This window comes from Mytilus galloprovincialis, chromosome 4, assembly GCF_965363235.1.
Source record: "Mytilus galloprovincialis chromosome 4, xbMytGall1.hap1.1, whole genome shotgun sequence".
In the NCBI taxonomy this organism is placed as follows: Eukaryota; Metazoa; Mollusca; class Bivalvia; order Mytilida; family Mytilidae; genus Mytilus; species Mytilus galloprovincialis.
Genome location: NC_134841.1, coordinates 5,062,005 through 5,086,893, shown reverse-complemented (window position 1 = coordinate 5,086,893; position 24,889 = coordinate 5,062,005). Strand labels below are relative to the sequence as shown.

The window sequence follows — 24,889 nt, the reverse complement described above, 5'->3', positions numbered from 1 at the left end:
TATGCTAGTTGTAGTACGCTATTTGGATATGCTAGTTGTAGTAAAGCACGTTAAATATTAAGCCCACTATACCCATGTACAAATCAAGCGTGGTAGTTTTTGTACAAAGTAGAATGTTCTTCTCGAAATAAATTAAATTTGTTTCATGTAAATAACCAATATTTATCTTGATCTTTATTGAAACACGGATTGTTTCATATTAAGCCAGTTATCAGGAACATCATCCTATCTTTTCAATAAGTGTTGAACATTCCAATACTTGAGAGATGGATAACAATACAAATATCACTGAGGTATTTTATGGAGATCTTCGTCGTCTCGTGGAATGTTTTAAATTACACTCTCTGTACAAACATCTTAATATAAATGACTGCAATAAATGAATAATGTAAATATATCTAATATGATAAATATGATAAATGTAATTTGACCCAACTTTTGTTTATAATTTGTAAGTGGACGTTAAGTGTAAAGACTTGCCACACTTCATATACAGGCAGTGCACGAAACAAGGTTTGTTCGATTCTATTGACTTTTGTAATCAACATTTTTGTTAAACATTTTAAGCCCAAAGATTTTAAACTATGAACTTATAACCCCTAAATTAGGCATTATCTATGTTGCAATGTCAGGTTTAGTATTTTATTTTTACGTATAAATAATTTTGGCCACATTCCCTTATCCAGAAATTTATAGATAAATGTATATAGGGTTTTACCATAATTATTGTCAAATGTTGGTCAGTTTGGATCGTAGGTTGTTAACAAGGTTTTCCTGGTGCGATTAGGTCACTAAAATGCATAAAATCTCCTGAAAACGTCCACCTCAAAATATGCTGACTAAGATCTTATGAAGTCATTTTGATTTTGCAATAGATATATGTTCAAGAACCAAAGAGAGGCTATTTTCATATTTATGACATAGTTACATGTAAAACACGAGCCCATATTTCGGAAAAGTGAAGCTGGTCTTTTTAATTTTTTGGTTTTTTTCTTTTCATTTTTTTTTTAACGTTTTCAACGTAAAAAGAGTGAAAGAGAAAAATGTAACCAATTTAATAAGAATAAATGTTTCAGTATAGCATTAAACCTTATTCTTGGTTCACATAGTATCATGCCTTGATGGTAACTAGCTGCACCTCCTGTCTAAAACAGCCACCTCATACACGGATAGCATATTTTCTGCATGTGTGTTTAACTCATATTCAAAATGTTTGTATCATAAATACATGTATACAATCATATATACTTGATTCAAATGCCAGACAGCTTATAATTGATTGCTATAAAAACCTTTGCTCTTGAATGTTACACAAGAAACACGTGTTACGCACGCTGAAATTATATCACTTATACAGCTTTTATATTTAAAATATACATTATAACAAATAGGCAATCCAAAGTGTACATTATACTCATGTATCTTTTAACTAATTGTTCAAGGAACAGTAATTGGATGAAGGAAATAAAAAAACAAAATTTGCCATATGAATGCATATGTTTCCAATCACTATACAAAACATCCGTTGTTTCTCGCATATATCATTTTTTTAAAAAGGAACCTAACCTTTCGAATAATCAAGGTATTACCTGTTGCTAATGTCATTTCTATCAGAAATTTACAAGTTAAAGGTCTAAAAATCCTCATTAAACTTAAATTTAAATATGAAATGTGGATATCAATAAATATGCACTTTAATACTATGTGTCACGGCCTATTTGTTTATCCGGGGGATACATTGATTTATAATTATTCATTGGATAGGTCCCGACTTGAAACAGATGTGCGTTCGATGAATGGTATTGAGAAGGCATCGGTTAAATATTTAGAAGATTGATCCCGGGATACTTAATAGCGCATCATCTGTTGTAGAAATGTTTTTATAGATTACAATGTTAACTGACATCATTACATAGGCTTAAGTATGTAAGGCTTTATGTCAGGCTTTAATCTTCTCATGCACGGAATAATCATGAAAGGTATGTTTACTGTTATGCTTTATTATATTCACTTTCAAATTTTGTTTTTTTTTTCTTTACTGAGATGATTTTTCAATTAGACAAATACACTATTTCTGTTCAATTTTTATGACCATTAAGTAATTTTTATATCAATATTTTGTAAAATCAGTTTACAATTTGACGCTTGATGGTGTGAAATATTTAGCACAGAAAAAAGTCTGTCATTAATGAATTGGCAAGGCATTTTAATAACTTGTGTAATAATATCCGGATTTTAACACTTGGGAGATGTGTTGCTGCTATCACAGCGTTATTGGTCGTATTTCAATTATAATAGTATTCAGTGGTGCACGAAATGTGATTCTGTTATTAACTGCAGTAGTAAGAATTAAAATTGAGAACGGGAATAGGGAATGTGTCAAGGAGACAACAACCCGACCAAAGAGCAGACAACAGCTGGTGGCCACCAATTGGTCTTCAATGCAGCGAGAAACTCTCGCACCCGGAGGCGTGTTTTATCTGGTCCCTAACAAAAATGTATATTAGTTCATTGAAAATGGACGTCATTACTATACAAGATTAACAAAGGCAAGAGGCTCCTGACTTGGAACAGGCGCAAGAGAGAGATTGTCGTACTCACAAATTCCATATATAAATTTCATAATGGAAATTGGGAATGTGTCAAAGAGACAACTACCCGACCAAAGAACAGACAACAGCAGAAGGTCACCGATCGGTCTTCAGCACAGCGAAAAAAATCCGTACGCGAAGGCGTGCTTCACCTGGCCTATAAACAAAAATCTGTACTAGTTCCATAATGGACGTCATACTAAACTCCGAAAAATATATATGAACTAAAATTAAAAATCCTACAAGACTAACAAAGGCCAGAGGCTCAATACTTGGGACATGCGCAAGAATATGGCGTGGTTAATCATGATTTGTTAGATCTCTACCCTTTCCTATACATCTAGCCAATGTAGAAAAAAACTCAGTTTAAATAAAGTCCGAGTCTAATGTCAGAATAGGTTACAAAAGAAACTAAAACTTGAAAATGACAATGATACATACATTAACAAACGACCAATAACAGTACTGACATGCCAGATCTCAATTAAACTGATTGATAGATTATGTCTTTATCATATGAATAGAAGTCAATATTAGTTTGTCAACATCGTGTGAATTTTAAAAATTTTGAAACAAAATATGAAGATTTTTTTATAGCAAAATCGTTCAGTTCGGAATAATCTTGATCTACCTCTTTGACTGTTGTAACGATAAGGACTAGAGTCGTTAATGTTGTAGAAAGGCTTTTGTGTTTAAAGATTCCCCTGAAACGAATGCTTAATCTAAACAGCTAGAAGATAAAACCAATCTATCTTCATCTGCCTAAAGTAAACAAACGTTTGTATGATTTGCAGAGGGAAACTCTATAAAATTAACTATCTCAAATTTTACACTTGTATAAATCATGCCAGAAATCTGATTAATATGGTGTTATAAACAAAATAAATGTTTCTTGTTTTCCTTAAGATCTTGTACAAACTTAAGTTTTATCTGAAAAGTAAAAAAAAAATGTTTGTGGTTGCCATTTGTTGTGGCTGCATCATTCTTTTTGTTCTGATTATCTCTAGAGTTTCGTATGATATAAGCTCACAGATGTTTAGATCAGATACTTGTATGCCAACGTATTATGTGATTTATATGAACTAGAACAAAACTTTTGTTATTAATAAAGCCGCTATATTTCTTGTTTGGACTGATTCATACTATTAGTATATATTGAATATGGAATTTAAAAGTGCAATATTATAGATATTTGTCGAATTTAGGAAGTTAAGAACAACTCTTTGTTCAATTAGTTTTAAAAAACCAAAGCCCCTTAAATAAGTAAAGTATCCCCTTTTCTGGAGAGAGTTTACTACAATTCCAAAAATTTTCTTCTAGAAGAATTTCTTATAATTGTACTGGAGATAATAATCTTTAAAATCTCCAATTATCATGGTTATGGTTGATTTGCTCAGTATGACTGGTAATCATGGATTTCTGGTTAATTTACTTATAGATTCAGTTAAAATTATGCGAAACAAAATTTAACATACAATTACTAACGAAATGATTTTGATAACAACACAAAAACAGTGTTCTATGGCAATAATAGAAAGTATTGGAGACACTATATAATATAAAATAGTTTAACTCTGAACTTCAGCTGTTCCTTTAACTAAAATGTATTATTTGTCTGTACTTGTCTTTTTCATTTTTAGCCATAGCGTGTCAGTTTGTTTTCGATTTATGAGTATGACTGTGCCTCTGGTATCTTTCGCCCCTCTTTTAGTATAGTTCTAACACAAACTCTTAGAACGTAGAAATCTCAGTTTACAGGTGTTATGATATGGGAGATGTACCTTTGTAAAGGGATTTTAATTTATATATATATATAATACCCTCTCTTCCTTTGTATCAAAAGTAGAAATAGTACATTATAAGACTCGCACTACGAGAAAGTAGTTCCTTAAACTCCCTGTAAATTTTAGTTGTCGTTTCTAAGTATTTGTGAAAAAGGTATAACACATTACTTTGGTTACATGTTACTCTATCAGGTACACATGTTTTCAATGTGTTTAAAATTAAATATTATTTTCTATACGTAGTTTTTATAGTAAAAATCATTAAATTTGCATTATAATAATACATGCATCGTATCGAATGCATATTTTAGATGTCATTTATGAAAATAAGTCTAAAACTGTTCCGCATCACAAGCTATGTATGGTCGAAACATGCGCCATTAAATTGCAAAACTGTTAAGATTAAAAGAAATTAGAAAAAAAAACAAGCTACCACAAGCTGTCATCGAGACTATAAATACTCATCAAAGGTACCAGTACACAAAGTGCACGTTTCGTATTCCAAAAACACTCACCAGTTACACTCAAATCAAAAGAATGTAAATAAACTTAAAATAAATTTTATTGCAAATTTTAAATATCTTTTCTTTTTAAAGGAAAGAGCTGTGTTCTTATAAAAAAAACAAGGATACATGGTATGATTGCCAATAAGTACATTATTACATTGTGATTTTTTTTTCAAACAGGATGTTTCAATCACTTAGCGCAAATACATTTGCTATATTTTTATTTTATTTCACAATTGCGTGATTATTTTTTTTTATTGTGGTCGGTCCTTCATTGTTATCATACTGAATATCAATTTGAAATAAAATTGAAAATGGAAATGGGGAATGCGCCAAAGAGACAACAACCCCACCATAGAGCATACAACAACAGAAGGTCACCAACAGGTCTTTTTTAAATGCAACGAGAAATTCTCGCACCCGGAGGCGTCCTTCAGCTGGCCCCTAAACAAATATATACTGGTTCAGTGAGTATGAAAGCATATATTTATAGTAATTGATGCTTTGTTGATTTGTTTGTCACAGTTATTACGTATTACATGTAATCACTATATTTTCACCATTTAATAAAATATATGCAATACTGAACACATAATATCTAAAATGCACCGTAGTCACTTGTAATTCCGCCCATTGACATTTGGTGAATACAAGTTTAATATTACAGATTTTGGAATTAAAATTCCTTTTAGTTGACAGTTATTTCCCTTCATTACTTATATTTATGGATGTAGCTAGGCATGTTGATCCGAATACGTTATCTAGAATTCAAAAACGTTATTTTCGGAAATGCAACGAAGATAAAGGTTGCTTTACCATGTAATTGGTCCAAATTGTTCTAATTTTCTAGAAAACGACCATTAAGATGCTGGATATATTTGCCTTAAGTGGAATCAATGTCTGAAATGGACGATTTACTACTACACGTGTGGGAGTCATAATTCTATGATCCGTATTCCAGTATTGTCATAGAAATTGAACATACATGCCTACAATGAAATATTAAAATCTTTATATTCTCTCTTCAATAACATTCCATTATTTTGTATGCAAGTTAATCACGGAGTTATTCATGTCAAACTTTGATGTTTAATAAGGTGTATTCGCAAAAAAATGTGTATACAGTCGAACCTCTGTATAAATGTCACCCGTAGTATCGTAGCTTATAATAGGGGTGACCTTTAAATCGAGGTTCAATATGTAAAGATATACAATAGCCTTATGAGAAGAGGGTGACAAGTTTTCGCTTAAAAGAGATGACCTTCAAAGCAGGTTTTATTGTACTTGCTACATTACATCGTCTGCAAGGGGTAACAACATACAAGATGAAGTTCTCACATTTGATATTTCACATTCATATACTTTTCATTTTTCCATTATCGTGATACTGTTTTCTATATTTCATTGACAACCGTCTACGTTATTGTTAGTTTACAAATACTCGTATGTGGTCTTAGACCTGTACGATGGAGATAGGTGTAGAGAACTAGTAGAAACAAAGAAAGAATAAGAGAGATACAACAGGTATCCCAAAGACAAATTAGATATGATCCCAACAGACATAAACAAATGACAAATAAAGGATGTATAATATTAAAAAGTGTAAATAATTTCACTCTTATCAGCCATATGAAATTGACAAGTTAATCATAACAGAAAAAAAGACAAAACAATTGATGAAAATTTTATTCATATGTCTTTCTCATCATATCGATTACTTATAAAGATTCTCTTTGATTGCAGATTTGTCGGCTGATGGATACGTCTTGGGAATATAACATAGTTATATGATCATTTCTTATGTTCATTGTTTGTAAGGAATATTGGAGAGCTTGGCTACAAACGGAAATTATTTATTCGATCTAATTACCTGTGAAAATGGTAAGTTACGTGTAATATTTTGTGTATGTCTTGAGTTTAATTGTTAAAGCTGGTTGGACTAAACTATAATATTAAAAAACCTATAAAAGATACATTAAAATAAGTAATATATGATTAATAGAATGTCGAAACCATTAGTTGCCGATATACATTCAAGTGTATGTTGTAGTTTTGACATTCTGATAAAATGCTTAATCTAATCTCTGCTGGATATCACACTTATTTAACTTGCAAATTATGACGAAAATAAAAATTAACACTTATTTTCATCGATGACGAAAACTAAGAAATTTCAATAAAAACAAGTTAAAAAAAACCAGTTTGTAAAATGACATTTGTTATGGTGTGAAAATACAAAACAAAGTCATTTGGTCCCTAGGAAGCATTTAAGCATGTAACATGCCAGAGAATAATGTGAGTTTTGATTTTTTTCGTTTTAAATCAGGTTTATTGCATAGCAATTATAGACTTGCACAGCACGTTATGAAAAGTTAAGGTCTCTAATAGAGCTTCAAATTATCGACGTCATCAGACCGTTGGTTTTCCTGCATTAATGGTTTTACGCTAGTCATGTTTTTGGGCCCTTAATAGCTTGCTGTGAGCCAAGTCTTCGTGTTGAATAGCATACTATGTCATACACTCAATGAAATGCAATGTCACTTTAGGTATTTTTATCATTCCTTTCTAAATATTTAATGTGGAAAAACATATATTTAATTAATATTATTTCAATTCTTGTTACTGTAATTGTCGCAACTAAAGTTTTCTCCCCCCCCCCCCCCAGGCTAATCTTCATTCCGATTGTTATCACAGTTCTGATATATATCAACATAAGAAATCCTAATCAGAGAAATATCTACCTCATTATTTACTTTTAATCATTGATTTAGATCATTTCTCGTGTTTTCAGAGCTTTTGAAAACATTGATAGTAGTGTTAGTCACACGTCACGGCTAATATATCAGCTTTGTTTCGCTGGTCAATTAAAAATAAAAATTGATTTCGAAATCTCATTATAAACAATATAAATCAATATTTCTTTTAGTTCTATCTTGGTAATGTTTAAACTAATGAATTTTCTGATAATATTGAAGCATTGTAATACAATTAAGTATTGATAGTTGAAACTGTTTGTTTCTAGCATGTCTAGTGTGCAGGTTTAAATATATTCCTTATAAAAAAGATTATAGAACAATAGTATGTATCCGACAAATCTTTCAAGTGGATTTTACAATATGTTATTGTTGGTGGATATGTAACTTTATTGTTTCCAACATAATATCATAAAGATGTGGTATGATTGTCAATGAGACAATTCTCCACAAGAGACCAAAGGACACAGAAATTAACAACTATAGGTCACCGTACGGCCTTTGACAATGAGTAAAGCCAATAAGTATTTTTATCGTAGGGATAAATTTGTAAATCGTTTTTAACGTGGACGGAATAAAATTTGTCGGCTTATTTTCTAGTCAAATACTATTTTTTTTAAATATGTAAAATGAAATTTGAACACTGGATATAATAAATTTACCCTTAAATACTTGTGTAAATAGATCCCATGACATACATATTGACTCTCTTCAGTGTATTTTGTTTAAATAGCACGATGGATATATTCATTCAGCAACTAAACTGAAGAATTTAATGTTTACTTTGATGAGCTTTATTTTACTGAATAGCTTTAATCTGTAAAGTTCATTATTGAACACACTTTTCATTCTGTGTTTGTTTAAACGCTAACATATTTACATATCGTTTCCACTCTGTTTCTGTAATGGCGTTTTACTAGGAGGAATTTTGTTAAATATATGTCTCTTTGTTCCCATGCAGAGATATCATCTATATTATATATTGAGAACAAATGACTAATATTAATTGGCTAGATACAATATGTGGACTGTACGTCATATGTTATAGTTTATATGTACTTAAGGATTTTCGCTCCTCTGTTTCAACAAAGTAACAAGCCTTTTAAAAGACTATACTATTTTGATAGCATACAAATAACAGAACTTAAAAGGTAAACAATAATGACAGATATGTGTCTTTGTTTTCGAAATATAAGCCAATTTTTTTTTGACGGAAAATGATTCTCTTTAGACTGTCCATACATTTATCATTGGTAACTAAAGAGGATCAAACATCCTTAGGCATTTTCACTTGTCTGTCAATGATTTTCATATTTTTTTGTATTTGTATGTAACTTTGTCCATCGAGACATATGCATGTCCATTTTTGCTTTGTTTATATACTCCGATGTAAGGGTATTTATATTTTTGCTTTGTTTATATACTCCGATGTAAGGGTATTTATATTTTGCTTTGTTTATATACTCCGATGTAAGGGTATTTATATTTTGCTTTGTTTATATACTCCGATGTAAGGGTATTTATATTTTGCTTTGTTTATATTCTCCGATGTAAGGGTATTTATATTTTGCTTTGTTTATATACTCCGATGTAAGGGTATTTATATTTTGCTTTGTTTATATACTCCGATGTAAGGGTATTTATATTTTGATATGTCGATGCACTGCATATTTTATCTAATATGCTTCGTGGCAATTACGTGTACAATCCCTTGGTATGTTTCATATCATTGGATCATTGATTCAAATGATGTCGTTTAATACATTTTTGACCGACTTGGTGACTATTTTGTTGAGTGTTGTGTCTTATTCAGAATCATTGTAACATTTATGTCATTGCAATATAAATTTATCTATTTTATTGAAACCATATTGACATTTATATGTCCATTGTCCTTGAGTAGCTTTATACCTATCATATTTTATAATAATCGGTCAAAATTTCAAGTACAGAAGAAGATTAGCAATGTTAATCAAATAAACTTGAGAACGTATCCAAAACTTATAACCACCTTGATTTAAACTTATAACCACCTTGATTTAAACTTATAACCACCTTGATTTAAAATATTTGAACCCAAGCATGTTATGGATCTTGTAGTAAAACTCCTTTTTGATAAGCTAAGCTTTGATATTTACTTATCTATCCATCACAAAGGCATACAAGGCATATTTTTAGCAATATTTTTCTCTGACGTTTCCTTAATCATGTTCATTTTTAAATTCAGACATATTTTATTTTTAATAAGTGTCAATGAGACGAAAGTCCTTAGTTAAAGATACTATGCACCCTGTTAATCCAAAGCTTGCAGAAGGAGCATGTTTTGATGCACGTAAACTAAGTGCTTTGTATACACAGCCAGTTTTGCATTGGTACTATTTTTGTACTTAAAATCTGTAGTACAGAAAATTTACTTTTAATATTCAGTACTATTTTGTTACTTTAAAACTATTGTAATATTTAATGAATTTTAAACCTGATGCCTTTTGTTATCTGTTGTTCGTGTGTTTCTAATACGTTCTCCTATTTGTTTGTATTGTGGTCCTGTATTATTATGTTGTCATTTTGATATTATATTTAACAATGCCATCAACGTGCGAGGTTTGGCATGCCACAAAACCAGGTTCAACCCACCATTTTTTTCTTTAAAAATGTCCTGTACTAAGTCAGGAAAATGGCCATTGTTATATCATAGTTCGTTTCTGTGTGTGTAACATTTTTACGTTGTGTTTCCGTTGTGTCGTTTGTTTTCTCCTATATTTGAGTGTACTATAAGACGTGTCACGGTACTTTTCTATCCCAAATTCATGTATACATGTTATATTGGTTATTCTCATCGGATTTTGTCTAATGCTTAGTCAGTTGCTGTGTGTGTTACATTTTAATGTTGTGTCGTCTAATATTTAATGCGTTTCACTCAGTTTTAGTTTGTTACCCCGATTTTGTTTTTTGTCCATAGATTTATGAGTTTTGAACAGCGGTATACTACTGTTGCCTTTATTTACGTACCTGTAGTTTACAGTACTTGATTTGTACTTAAAATTTTGGTACAGAAATAATACCAAAAGCGATTACAATATTCCATGTTTAAAAATCATAATATTAAGACTGAGATTTGAAGTAGACAAACTATCAAAATGCTTAAATTGTAACGTTGTAAAAAAATATGTTGTACTTAAAACTTTTCAAGTACAAATCAAGTACTGTTAAATACAGTTACCTTAATATTACATTACTTTTAGAGTAACAAAATAGTACTGAATATGAAAAGTAAATTTCCAGTACTACAGATTTTTGGAACATTCATAGTACCTATACAAAATTGGCTGTGTATGCAGGGGTTTTAGTTTGTCCTACATTTATCTTAGAACTGTTTCCATTGGAAAACTAACTAAATTAATAACGTAGTCAGGTTATTTCACTCGAAAGTCTGATATTTTTCCCAATCGGCGACGTCAATTCCTACAACCCTTATGAAATGTTTCTTTTCTTTTCCTGTCAGTAATTACTGTTGAAAGTATATTGAGGAAATTTCAAATTGAGGATATTTTCTAAATGAAGGAAGATACATATTATCACGTAATTAGATGATTAGCTGGATTGTCATGCTCGTCTAAGATCCAAAATCAATAGAAGCTTTAAACGTATTAGAGAATGTTTATGCCTTGATGAACATAAAATGGATAATTAAATGTTGTTCTACACACTCCAATATATTGAAATTATGTAAAATATATTACTCAGTGTTGATAGGTCATGCTAGATACCATGTGTTACAATTTTCTGTTTTCATTTTAAGGATTTTTTCACCCGTGAACTCTATTTGATATTTAGATGATGAAGCTGTTAAGACTATAATTGACTTGTATGTTTATCTAGAGTCAACTTTTTGTACCTTGAATACCTTCTCTCTTTTTGAGCTTAGTTAATGGCATTGGAAATGTTTTGATTTTTTTATATGACCGTATTCTGCTAGGTATTTCTTTGCTACAGTTTCCCGAAAGTACTGAGAATACCCTTTAAAATAAACACAACTTTTCCTTGATTTTTTTTAATCCAAAGCTTAAAGACTACCATATATAGATAAAATAAGATGTGGTACGAGTACCAATGAGACAACTCTTCATCCAAGTAACAATTTGTAAAAGAAAACCTTTATAGGTCAAAGTGCGGTTTTCAACACGGAGCCTTAGCTCACACGGGAAAATCAACTTTAAAAAACGAGAAACGAGAACCACTTATGAAACACACCAAAAAAACGACAACTACCGAACATCAGATTCCTGGATAAAGACAGGTGAAGCGGGTTTAAACGTTTTGATACATGTAGGTACATGTACCAACCTTCACCCTTATACGATAATATAATTGAAAATATTAAAACTCATATTTATGTGTCTGATGCTCATGTTTAACCTTCACAATATATTTTGCATCGATCATACCTGATAGAAACACGTTTTGAATGTGTTGTTACAAAATGCATTCACAACAGCACAAATAACGCGCCACTCATTTCCATACTTGTTTTTGCTAATTAAAAAAAAAGAAAGAAAAAGAATTGTTCATTTTAAGCACAAATTTGAAATTTATCCACGGTTTACAGAGACATTTTCGTTATAGTGGCGACAATGAATATTTCATTAAAGAAAGGTGAGACATCAAGTCGGAAATACGTCAATCTCAAATTGGGCCTTCCAATAAAAAATCGATCAAAAAAACTGAACAGCGCATTTTAAGTTGTTGTTGCTTTCATTTAAAAATATGCAAGCTACTTCAGTTACCACAAATTTGGCAACATTTTTAGTTGTTTGGAGGGTTGAAAATGAGATTTGTTTAATAATTGTCAAAAAACGAAAATTCTGAAAATCTTTTTTTTCCAAGAATTTGGTGTTTAATTCCCGATAATGAGTTGCTGAATATTTTACTACTTTTAATAACTTTAAAAAAATATATGCACTAGAATCAATAGAAACTGATAGAATTTTAGCGGTTTTTTTTGTAGTTGAGTGTAATCATGTATCATCATTTCGTTTCTTGTGGTGGTAAAATCCATACAGGCCCAAGGAACACTAAAACCTATACGTTTAACTATGACACTGTAAAATATATTCAACGCATAAAAAACTTCTCCCTATCACATATGTTTCTTGTTTTAATTGAGGAGTATTAAAGAGCTTCCGAATTTCGAAACGCTTTATTTCTAAACCTATATAACTATTATACGAAAAGATCATATTTATCTTTTTGTACAGTTTCAGACAAACCAACTGCACTAAATTCAGTGTAATTCAGACAAGTTCAGTTTCTTGTTTAAGAAAATAAATATTTGTCTCTATACAAATACCGAAATGACCGAACAAGACTAGATTGGCTACAGAGGAAATGTCAAAATAGTATTAGGTATAATGTCAGCAATATATATATATATATATATTAAGACAAATATGCTATTGTTATAGTTGAAAAATTTACTGGTTTCCTTATAAATTGCCTGGATTAAGGCTCATATTTTTTTTTCGACCATATGTTATTTTACGTTATTGGCATTTTAATTGGATTTACAAGTTTTTCATCGTTGCAGGTTAGAAGATATTTTAAGAAAATCGTTTTGATCATTTTCCAAACGTTACTGTCTCAATTCCTGAGAGGAATATAACAATAATTGTCCAAGTTTGTCTACTTGTTAAAAAAAATACTGTTCATCCTGCTTTAAAAATTTATGTTAAAAAGTTGTTTGATTCAAAATTTAATTAAAACAAATATGGTGGATGCTCACATGTCTCATTACGTAAATATATTATGAATTGATAAACAAAATAAAACGCCAAATTCAAGGACATACCTGCCAAGTTTTCAAAATGCCAATGGGGGTTTTACGTGCAAAATGGCTCCCATAGTCCCACAAAACCTTCAAGGGGGTCTTCAAATAGATGTTAATGTTGTTTTTTTGGCTTCTTCATACTTTAACAAGCCTATAGCCATTGTAAAATTAATTGTTTTGTTTGAAATTGGGGACAAATTTGCACTTTCAAAATTTCCAATTTGGAGCCTCCATGGGGGAAAGTCCCCGCAAATAGTGACAGTTGGCAGGTATGCAAGGATGAGAAATAAACTTCGTTACTTGCAAAGCGTTAATTGTTCGTACCAACAGCAAGCAGCAGGCAGACACGATGTGGTAAGAATATACGGAAATTCCTTAAAAATGAGTTATATATATTCTTGTGCGTTCATGGCCGTGCGTCAGTTCTACAGAGAGTTTGATAGTGTACAATCATCATTTCAATTGTCTTCTACTAACATTTTCAAGTTCAACTTTACCTCGTTATATATAGCAACTGCAATGCATAAAATAATAACTACTGTTCAAGCTCATATAAGTTACGGAGACTTTATAAAAACACATGCACAACTAGAAAGACATACATTCAATGATCTAAAGTCGTTGGTGGTGTAATGTATAAAGGGGAACTATTCTTCGCACATGTTTTGTGAAGTTGTATCATTTAAATATAAATCATTGTAAAATTTTACATGTTGAACATCGTCATGCATAAATTGTGACAAATCTGTTTCGAGTATAAATTGCTGTAAACATAAACATCATATGGCGAAATTGATGTTCCTATGACATTAGATCTTTTTTTTTTCATCGATTATTTTATACGAGATTGTCTTGCACACATAATTTGTTTCCAGGAATCGTTTAGGTTTATTGTCGGCTGAGCAAATTTGTATTTAGTTAGGAGGCGGCTAATTCAATGTTTTATGTTTTGGGTTGTAGGTTAATGTAGTTTGTCACCGCGATGGTCATTAAAACTTCGGATTGTAAGTCGTCTCTTGTTTAAAACTCTGCTACTACTTTATGCTGCTTCCTAGGAAATTAAATTCAAAGTTTTCGTTCTTTCTGTTATGAAACTCGACATTTACACTTCAAAACTACAAAAGAAAATTCAAAACGGAAAGTCTCTAACTAAATGGCAAAATCAAAAGCTCAAACACATTAAACGAATGGATAACAACTGTCATTTTCCTGACTAGGTACGGACATTTTCTCATGTAGAAAAAAAAAGAATGAGAATCTTCATATTCTTTCAATACCACGAGTCGTCTCAGTTGTTGAATCAGCTGAATTTCTCCGTCTATAATTCGTGGCATTGTATCGATCAATTATGATGGTTCATTTAGAATTTATTTACATTTAAACATGGATATCTTCTGTCGTATAGAATAAATCTATAACAATTTCATGCATTATTTTTCTCTTCCAGACAATAGTATGGTAACAGCTCATTTGTCCAGGAAATCATCGAGAGCAATAGAATTAAGATGACAACAAAGAAATGTTCTACAACAAGCTTCATCTTAAGACAATAAAAAATTAGTTATGCATTGATTTTTCTCTCGGAGAGACATCACGCTTTGATAACATTTATGAATATTTGTCGATGAAAGTACATCCTTGTGAAGGTTTTCAAATATTAATAGGGAGATGCTCTTAAATAACCAAATTAGTGTAATTTGAATTCATGATAAACATACTTTTATGGTTTGAAAGCAATCGAAGTTATTTAAGTATTATCGTCTGATATTTTCGTGGGATTTATATTTTGTGTAAACATTTTAAATTAAAACACAATGAGTCTAGAGATACCAGATGGACTAGGGGATCTCTTACGAGATTTCACAGTAGCAGTGCTTCGAGATAGACCGGGAGATTTATATGACTTTGCTGTGGATTATTTCACAAAGATACGAGAGAAAAGGAAGCCTAAAACAATTCCTATGTATGTCATCGTCGACGAAGAAGATGTAGGGGAACCGGATAAGGAAATTTTTAAACCCAAATTTCAAAAAAATAATCGCTATGCTAGAAGACAATCAGTTTCCGCCGAAAAATACAATCCAGAAGAAGACGACGACGATGAAAAAGTAATACACCCAAAGACCGATGAACAACGAGCACGTTTATCAGATGCTATATGTGGAATATTACTCTTTCGATGCTTAGAGCCAGAACAGATGCAGGATGTCTTAGACGCCATGTTCGAAAAAGAAGTACATCCGGGAGAATACGTTATCAAACAAGGTGATGACGGCGATAACTTTTATGTTATCGATTCAGGTATTTATGATGTCCTCGTTACAACTGGTGGCAACGAAAAGAAAATTCACCGTTTTGATAATAGTGGTAGCTTCGGAGAATTAGCTTTACTTTATAATATGCCTCGGTCAGCATCCATTGTAGCTGTATCTGATGGCACGTTATGGGCAATGGATCGGAACTCTTTCCGGAGAATCGTCTTAAGAAGTGCTTTTAAGAAGAGAAAAATGTATGAAGAATTATTAGAAAACGTAACTATTTTAAAGTCATTAGAGCCGTACGAAAGAATGAATCTAGCAGATGCATTAGTTACCAGAACATACAATGATGAAGTTATCATTCAGCAAGGCGAAGAAGCTGATGGAATGTTCTTTATTGAATCGGGAATGATTCGGGTATCGATACAAAAACCCGACGGAGAAGAAGAAGAGGTAGGGAGACACTCAACGGGCAAATATTTCGGTGAGCTTGCTTTAATAGAAAATAAGCCAAGGTCTGCTAGTGTTAATGCTATAGGAAAAGTAAAGGTAGCGTTTCTTGAAAGAGGATCATTTGAAAGGTTACTTGGACCTTGTGTAGATATAATGAAAAGAAATTCAGAAGTGTATAAACAGTATATTAATCCAAATGAATCACTAAACGATTCTCGTTGATATTATAAATGTATGATAGATGCCTTTGTTACGTATGTTGAGGCCCTTAACACTAGAATGTATTAGGTTTATGTTATATTTATAAGTTTAAGTCATGGATACTATGGCGCAAACATGTTATTCGCTCTTTTATTGAGAGAGAGAAAAAGTGAGAGCTTACATGTATGAATAGGAATACTATATGTCTTATTTTTAAAGAAATGTCCTATACTACTTCAGTGAGATGGCACATATGTTACTTTGTGTATAGATAAAAGAAGATGTACATAAAACTGTGTCTATATATCGTAGATAAGAATATTTTGGAGTCGATGAGATTCAGAATTAGGATCAACATGCAGTCTCCTGCTATAGAAAATGTTGCCATATACAGATAAGTCGGAAATGTGAAGTTGGTTTTATAAGGGCAGAAGTAATATTTTATACTCAAAGTACTTCGTAATGTCAGGAACAAATACAAAAGTGACATTCAACAAGTTGCAATCAAAATTACTCATTTATTATGCTTTGTTTGTAAAAATGTTGTATTTACAATTGTATAAATGGAAAAGTGATTTTGTGAAGAAGTCTATGATTGATCAAATTATGAATAAATCTTTTATTCTTTCTTATTCGTTTTTAGCATATTAGTTCAATTTATTTCCCCATTGATCATATGATTAAATACGACAGTTGGCTTATTGCAGGATAATAGGATTTAAAATACAAGATCATACTGCGTTTAAAAGTTGTTTTCTTTTCAACTCTATACAATATACACATTATATGTTCCTTGAAGAATTGGTATTAAGTCTTTGCATTATTTTTTTTTTAAATTATACAAGAAGTCATCAAATCATTAATGATTGTTTGGCAATCTGTTCTTAAATAACAAGTATAGATCAGCTACATCCATTCACTGTAAGAAGCCTTATAATGACCTGAATAAGCAAAATAATATGAAAACAGGATTACCAGCCGAAGAAAAGCAGGTTTCGATATTTGTATTGTAGACGTCAAGTCGATGTTTCTTATGTCCGACATTTTCTTTAACATATCCAAGCACGTTTATAGACAGTTATATTTATCAGTAACCAGGCTGAGCCGTTAACGTAACAGTCTCAACCTGAGCATTCTTTTAAGAATACTTTCTTTCCAACCTACTCGTTGCTGCAGTTCATTGTCTTTGTTTGGTTTAAGCACCAGATCTGTCACCTGCTGATATATACATTTTATAATTGCGAATTCAATCATTTGGATCGATGATAATCATAATGACTATAGGTGAATAACTGATGAGACCATGCAATATTTATTTATTGATAGATGAAAACAAAACTTAGCAACCAGTTATGAAAAACAGGAGAATATCTAGGTAAACTGTGGGATCGGGAAAGGTAGCATGTAGTTTTTGGTAGGAATATAACTCACATAATTTTTACTGAAAGGTAAAACATTTCACAGTAATAGCGAAACACATTACATTTTGCCTTTAAAATTTTATAGAGATGAGTTTCGTAAATCAAATTCAAGTCAATTCTTTAATAAACAATTTCTTTGAACCCCCCCCCCCCCCCCCAAAAAAAAAGAAACAGAATTGATTAAGACTTTCAAATGATGAAAACAAATCAGGGAATGTTGCTGAAGTATGCGTGCTATCTTTGGTTTTATTTATTACATCCATGTTTAAAATGACATTAAGAATTATGAAGGATCTTATGAAATGTGTTCGATTTGTACTGAAATAAATTACATTTGAAATCAGCAGCCTAGCTAGAACCTGGAGATTAAACTTGATGGTTCACTTTTAATTGGAAGTTAATCTGACAAAAACATTTTCAAATACTGAGATACAGGTCTAAAAACGTCATCAAGTTTTACATTATGTAACAAATCGAAAGATTACACAGCAGACAAATGAGTTTTAGCAATCGTTAGAGCTATTTTAAATGAAAGTATGTTGTATCGCATTTAGAAATTAGTGCAACAATTTATTTATTGCTTGAGAAAGAATCGTAGCAAAAGCTAAATTGAGTATAGAGAATTTACCGACTTTCAAATGTATATTAAAAAAATATTAACCAAAAACTATACGCACGAAAATCAACACCTTTTTAGCACTTGTAAACCATAAAATTGTGAATGGAAATGGGGAATGTGTCAAAGAATCAACAACCCGACCATAGAAGAACAGAAAAACAACAGAAGGTCACCAACAGGTCTTCAATGCAGCGAAAAATTCCCGCACCCGGAGGCGTCCTTCAGCTGGCCCTAAACAATATATATACTAGTTCAGTGACAATGAACGCCATACTAAACTCCAAATTGTACACAAGAAACTAAAATTAAAAATAATACAAGACTAACAAAGGCCAGTTCATGTTCACTACTCCATTGTACTGCGTTGAAGTTCTGCAGTATTATCAAATAGAAGACAAACAATCTGTGTGCCACATATAAATGCTATATAATTACATATGATAGTTTATTGTATGAACATTGAAATAGTTTCTTCAAACGTTTCTCCGTTCTTATAGTACGTTATGTTTTTGGGCACTGTTGTGAATTATCAACATGTTTTATCACGAAGCTACAATCCCACGATGACCTGTCTGCAGTCTCCTAGAAACAAGATTCCAACATTACTCTAACAAGTCTTTTGCTTTGGCACGTGAATAAATGCAAAACACTTGTCGGATAAACAGTTTAAATGTTTTACAAATTCTGTAAGGTTGAAGGCCGTATGTTTACAATCTACGTAGAGAACGAGACAAGATACCAAGAAAGCAACCAAAAAAGCAAGTCAAATTTATGCAGAGAACACCATGGCAAAAAAAGAAAAACGACAAAAAATACAGGTCACAAAGAACTACACAAAAACTAAAGTTGGAGTAACATGAAATTAACAAAGGTTTTTTTTTTTTTTTTGGGGGGGGGGGGGGGTGTCGTTGAGTTGCCGGCTCTTCGCATTTTCCTTTATTTTTTTATCTATATTAGAAAGACTGAATATGTTACTTCAATTCCTCAATCATTATTTACTTACTTTTTATTCTTTGAGATATCATTTATAAAAGATCATTTAAATTGTTTGCTCTCCCCGTAGTTATATAATTATGGCTTTCGAAAACTTTTTACTCTTTGATGTTTCTACTGAAGATTAATCTAGACAAGAGGGTTATACTTCGGAAATTTTCTGTTTGATCATAAGTAACAGGCTTTATTATTAGGTTCAAGGTGGTTGTCGTGTAAAGCAGGAATCGCTACCTTTCCGGAACACGAGGAAGTCATGACCCGGTTTAAGGGGTTATCATGGCTCTTGTATCTATTTGGATTAATTTTACTGGTTATCTTTATGTAATTCTATTAGAGAATAACCTATCTGACATTAAACTGAGAACATCCAGAAATCGATGATTCCTTAATAACAATCAGTTGTCGTCAAGCAAATTAATTAATGCCAGTATACCTGGTTTATAACGGAAGCTAATTCAAATTTCCTAAGGTTTAATGCTTCATTGATCAAGAATGGATTTTTTATGTGATGTCGTTTCTTTCATTTATTGAGTTTTCCATATTAATTGTCAATACCTGTAAGTTGCAATACATCATATAATTTATATTCCAATATATAATATATAAAAAGGTATTCTGGTGTTTTTTTTATTAAGACAAAATTCAAAATAGTAGTATGACTATTGGAATTTCCTGACTGATTATGAACACTCATACTTATGACAAGCGTATCTGGTACCGCGTATCTATTGCCTGTAATGGTTGTTTTGTTGTTGTTAAATATTACTTAAAGCGCCCTTCGCCATATCAAAGTGACCAGTTTTTATTGTTTAAGGAAGCTTGAGTGGCTTGGGAGAACCTACCACCTTCGCCAGGAAATCCTTGTCAATTTAAATCGGAGTCGAACACAAGTAGTTACCATCGGAGTTCAAATCGCAACCACTGGGTTAAAACAACAAGTGGTGATGACCACGTGGCCGCCGAATGAAATCAATGTTTGCAGATACATTATACAAAAGGAATAAGCAGTTAATTTTATAAAACTCAACCGAAAGAGACTTACCAAAAGAACAGACAAATCATACAACAACGTAGTATTAAAAACTAAAAAAATTAAAGACAATTTACCAAATAAGTTAAATAAAAAGCTGAATTTTTGGTTTGAAAATTGATTGTTTAAAAAAAACACTTGGAATGAGGACAAAAACACATTACACCTACACATAGTTAAGCCATTAACTAGGAATTGCATACTTAGATAGCTTAACCTTATAAATACGACAACGAGGCTGGTTTTCAACGACCTTGACTACCCATGATGGTGTGGCATGGTCGATTCCCTTATAGATAAAGACGGCGATTGATGTAAACGCACTCGTTAATTCATATAATATCTGTACAGCATCATACTACTCTGGGGCAGCAACACTTACTGATACCGTTACATCATTCAAAACGCATTTTGTTGAATTTACGGGACGTTTTCAGTCCTCAATGATCGTCTGCTAGTCAGAAAGACTCAAAATGCATACATGTCACATAAAGCATGAACCGTCTGTAAAGTAGATATAAAAACTCGTGATAAAAGCTGTTTAAGTATTACAGTAAGCTATTTTGACGCTGTGTATTTCCATTGAGTATACATTTGTGTAATATTGTTTTTTAATTAGCGGCTTTTTCTCCTGTAAATTGAATGATGATTAAGCTTTGCTGGTATTAAAATGACAAACCAATATACTCAAGAGCGAAGTAAGTCCTCAAGCACAGCATGTATGCTATTATATTTGATTAAATACAGCAGAAATTTAATTTCAAAACATGCAATTTTCCTCTTGTCGATTCCATGCTCATGTGAGAAAATCAAATTACTCTTTAATAGTTAAACTATGGCGTAAAATGCACGCATTCAATTAATAATCTTGTTAAGTTCATGGAAATTAGCTTATAGATATCAATTAATTCATGAATGAATGAATTCATAAATGAATGAATGTACTAAAATAGTTCCACGAGATTGATACATTAGTGAGAACTACAAGGTTAATAAAGGAATTCGTTGAGAAATTCAGATGCTACAATTTTTATATTATGTTCGAACAATGTAAAAGAATACACAGTATTATAATTAGTTTCATTCATCGAAAAAACATAAAAACTTTTATTTTCTTTGAAGAAAACAGGAATGGGGAACTGGGTCGGCGATTGCAAAATTTTCAGAACTTTCTAACAGTGTATGAACTAGAAGACAAAATCAATTAAGTATATAGTAATAAATGAAAAAATAGAACATGTCCTTCGTAACTAATTGGTAATTATATCACATGAGGTTTTCCTGTTATCAGTAACAAACGTATTTTGTACATTAAAAAGACGGTCAACAACTTCACACAATGTAAGGCCTGATTTATAGAAAGAAAAACAATTCACCAAAAACATAAATGAGGGACATGCAGCAACCAACGACAACTACCGAGTAGAGAGCGCTGAACCATTCCTAAATCTGGAACGACAACTACCGAGTAGAGAGCGCTGCACCATTCCTAAACCTGGAACGACAACTACCGAGTAGAGAGCGCTGAACCATTCCTAAACCTGGAACGACAACTACCGAGTAGAGAGCGCTGAACCATTCCTAAACCTCCAACGACAACTACCGAGTAGAGAGCGCTGAACCATTCCTAAACCTGGAACGACAACTACCGAGTAGAGAGCGCTGAACCATTCCTAAACCGGAAACAGTTATGTAACAACGACAACTACCGAGTAGAGAGCGCTGAACCATTCCTAAACCTGAAACAGTAATGTAACAACGACAACTACCGAGTAGAGAGCGCTGAACCATTCCTAAACCTGGAACAGTTATGTAACAGCGACAACTACCGAGTAGAGAGCGCTGAACCATTCCTAAACCTGGAACAGTTATGTAACAGCGACAACTACCGAGTAGAGAGCACTGAACCATTCCTAAACCTGGAACAGTTATGTAACAACGACAACTACCGAGTAGAGAGCGCTGAACCATTCCTAAACCTGGAACAGAAATGTAACAACGACAACTACCGAGTAGAGAGCGCTGAACCATTCCTAAGCCTGAAACAGTAATGTAACAACGACAACTACCGAGTAGAGAGCGCTGAACCATTCCTAAGCCTGAAACAGTAATGTAACAACGACAACTACCGAGTAGAGAGCGCTGAACCATTCCTAAACCTGAAATTGTTATGTAACAACGACAACTACCGAGTAGAGAGCGCTGAACCATTCATAAACCTGAAACAGTTATGTAACAGCACAATAGAAGAACACTAGTTACAAATTCAGTTGGAAATTTTAAAGTTAACAGATTTTAACGGACCACCAAAAAAAAAGCAATAACATGAAACACAATACTTGTACCAATTGAACAATGTTGAGAAATTTTATTATGGTGCAGTATTCGTCCATACCAATTTTAAACAAATTAAGTCATCTCACAGGCCTCCAGATTTTTGGGAAAATTTAGTGTTCACCCCCAAAACCGGTTTGACCATAAAACAATGTGTATTCTTATGATATTGTAATTATTTTATTTATTTATGTTGGCCTGATTTGTGTTGTGTGGCCTGATAGTTGTTTACAGAATAATCTTAGAACTGTGCAGTTTAGAAATCACTGGAACAATCACAGAATGATTGGAACTGTCCATTTGACTTGCATAATGATTCCAGAATGATCCTAATAAAAGATGCGTTATATAAACTTCTACATTTTACTAGAAACTTCCGTTGTAACTTTCTAGGACGTTCCATTCTATAGTGTTCTAGAATTTTCCGTGACAACTATATATATACAGACACTATAGTTAAACTTACACACTTAGATTTAGACATCGATAGACATTGATATTCATAGCATTTTGATTGACACTTTTATTCTACAAACAACATCATACTGGATTGTGACCGTAGTAGTGAACGTTATATTCAGATTGGATTCAGAAAGATATCCGGATACAGATAAAGATAAAAGATTGGACTCATATTTTGACAGTTAAGTTGACAGTAATATTTGTGTAATACTTCTTGTTAACTTTTGTATAATAAACATTGTTAAATTTTATTATTGATTATTGATTTGTGTCTTTTGTTGGCTATAATTTGAAGGTAATTTCTGACCGTAACAGTATATGTTCAGTATATTTAAATGAACATATGTTAATTCTCATAGTTTAGAACTTCATTCATTTTAGATTGAGAAACACAGGCAAAGTTTAGGTGTTTCTGTAGTGTCCTATATTTTGAGTTTAGTGGAACCTTAATGATAAGTGTTTTCAAAGGATGGAAGAGTTGGTATAGACTGTATATAAATTGAAAGGTTATTTTTGGTCGACTCGTGTTTTGATTCGCAGACTTTATGCATGGGTGACATAATCTAGTATTATCTATGAACTTGGATTACAGAGGATGCAATTTCATAATTCAAGGTAATATGACCATATGTTGATCACATATATATCCAATTGAATTAAAATAACATATATCATAGATACAGTAACGTTTCGACAAATTAACAGGATGCCTTCAATTTCACTATTCTGATATTTTCATATGCATACGAAGCACCATTTTAGCATCACCTGCTTGCTTCCTTGTTTCAGAGCTTGAATTACCTTTCAAAATCTCCTTGATAAAGGAGTATATCGTTGCATCGAAGGTTTGTTGGACACAATTGAACTTTTTATATCAATTCGAGATTTATGTCATGTTGATCTGTATATATAAATGCAAGTGTTATCAACGCTCTGCACGTGGTACCCTATTTCCAAGAACAATTAGATTTAACGTCCCCAAACTGATCGGACGTGGTTGCGAACTTATGCATCCCGCACAGCCGAAACGGACGCCCCACTTTGGCAAGTGTCTTACTGCCGGTAGAAGAAAACTTAAGTGATAATATTTCTGTTCCCTATTGATCATTTGAGGGAGGCCTTTATCTAAGGAAGTTATTTCTTTAATAATGATTTTTAATATTTAACCCGACAATTTAAGAAAGGATGTATAAGTACAGAAAGACGTGAAGACGGGACCTTTGATGAGACCAACTCAATATAGGAGAGTTTGAACCTTCGTTGTTGTGTTTTTAGAAGAATAGTGTGTTATGACTCATGTCAGTACAAAAAAAAATGACTACTGAGCTGATGCTAATAATCCCCAGGGACTAATATTCCAACAGCACTTGTATTAGGCTAGTGCTATAAAAAAAATAATGCTCCCTAAGCGCTTTTCTTGATTTACCTTCATAAGAATGCACAAATTTTAATACCTGAAATCCAAGGATGTATAACTATCAAAGCTATGTGGCCAAAAGATGATAACATAATAGAAACGTTCATCCAAGTTTAACTTTGTCTGAAGGTGTTGGAACCTAAGTTTTTTTTAATTATGATAAAACTAGTAAATGAAGACTGCCTTATTTCACCCTTCTTGGGGAAGAATTAAGTATCGTTTATGATCTCCATACAAACAAAC

General features: G+C 32.1%; 1 pseudogene; it reads left to right on the top strand.

The window, feature by feature from the left end:
* The window catches only part of LOC143071181 (cAMP-dependent protein kinase type II regulatory subunit pseudogene), a 46,305-nt pseudogene extending 29,303 nt beyond the window's left edge, over positions 1–17,002 (top strand).
* The last annotated feature ends 7,887 nt before the right edge of the window (positions 17,003–24,889 follow it).